Source organism: Myotis davidii, unplaced genomic scaffold (genome assembly GCF_000327345.1).
Source record: "Myotis davidii unplaced genomic scaffold, ASM32734v1 scaffold135, whole genome shotgun sequence".
Taxonomy (NCBI): domain Eukaryota; kingdom Metazoa; phylum Chordata; class Mammalia; order Chiroptera; family Vespertilionidae; genus Myotis; species Myotis davidii.
In genome coordinates this window covers 12,736,251-12,737,534 of record NW_006289813.1, presented here as the reverse complement: position 1 = coordinate 12,737,534, position 1,284 = coordinate 12,736,251, and the positions used below count along the sequence as shown (strand labels likewise).

The 1,284-nt window shown below is 53.1% G+C and overlaps 1 protein-coding gene across 1 annotated transcript in view; it reads left to right on the top strand.

Annotated features, from left to right (window-relative positions):
- Positions 1–1,284, top strand: part of PDZD2 (PDZ domain containing 2) — a 212,002-nt gene that overhangs the window by 41,938 nt on the left and 168,780 nt on the right. The gene's annotated exons all lie outside the window — the stretch shown is intronic.

Here is a 1,284-nt window from a genome sequence, read left to right as displayed (position 1 = left end):
GCGCAGGTGATTAGGGTCTGGATCGCCCAGCGCACCCGCCCAGCCCCGAGGATTTACTCCCGCCAGCTGCCCCCGCCCGGGCTCCGCGGAAGGCGTCGGACGGGACACCTCCCCCCACCCCGCAAGATGACTTCAAAACTGGAGGTAGGGATCTGCGTAACAAACAGAAACCTCGGGCATCGGCATCCCATTGCGCTGGGGTGCAGATTGAGGCTGGATCCCTGAGTGTGGAAAGTGAGCCAAGCCTCAGAGAAACGCAAGCAGCCGGCCTCCGAGGGCCTCCGCTGTGCATCTCACAGATCGCTGACGAGTAAGCGCCTTGTTTTCACTTGGGTCGGCGTGTTTGGAGACGTCTGTGTTCCCTGGGAGGAGTAGCCGAGCTGGAACGGGTTTGTCAATTACTAGACGGAGGAGGCTCCCTGGGTGTGTGTGAAGGGGGACTCACGGGGCCAGTCTGGAGGGGCCCCAGGGCCACGGTTCTCCAAGACACCCGATGAGAGGTGCTGTTGAAGCCCACGACGGGAATGGGGGGGGGGCGCGGTTCCAGGAACCCCGCGTCTGTTTCGGTGCCCGCTCCCCTGCCCCTCAGGTGGCTGGCTAGCAGGGAAGGGGTCTGGGGAAGAGCAGAGCTGCGTCTTCCAGCAGCTGGAACAGTTTATGACCCCTCCGGAGGTCACGAACCCCTTGGAGGAGGGATCTCAGCCCTGGGCTACTAAACAGTGTGCTTGGGCAGCTCCCCCCACCACTGATTCATACAATGTTTCGTTTGTAGTATCCACAAATCAAAGATTTTCCAGATGAAAGATGTTTGCAAAGAGAAGGATACTTTCTGTCATGTTGCTACTCTCTGGTAGGCAGTGAATAAATACAGAGGTGAAATTGAGGGGTGCAAGAGGCAGCCGATCAATGATTCTCATCATTGATGTTTCTCTCTCTACCTCTCCCTTCCTCTCTGAAACCAATAAAAATATATATTAAAAATAATTGAAAAGAAAGAAAGAGCGATGGCATTACCTCTATAAATAATGTAGGAGCATCTTTAAATACACATAAAAATCCAGTACTTTCTGACTTTGTACTTGGAAATCACTTTGCATATAAGTTGAAAAGTAAGGTACAAGGGGATGGTCCCACCCTGCAGTGTTACTCTGACCCTAAAATACTCCCTAACATGTAGATGTACAGTGGCTCTATTTTACCCCCTGAGGTGTTAATGAAGTTGAAAAGGTACTGGACCCACCCAGTTAATTGCCTTCAGGATCTCTAGTCCAGGGGTGGGCAACC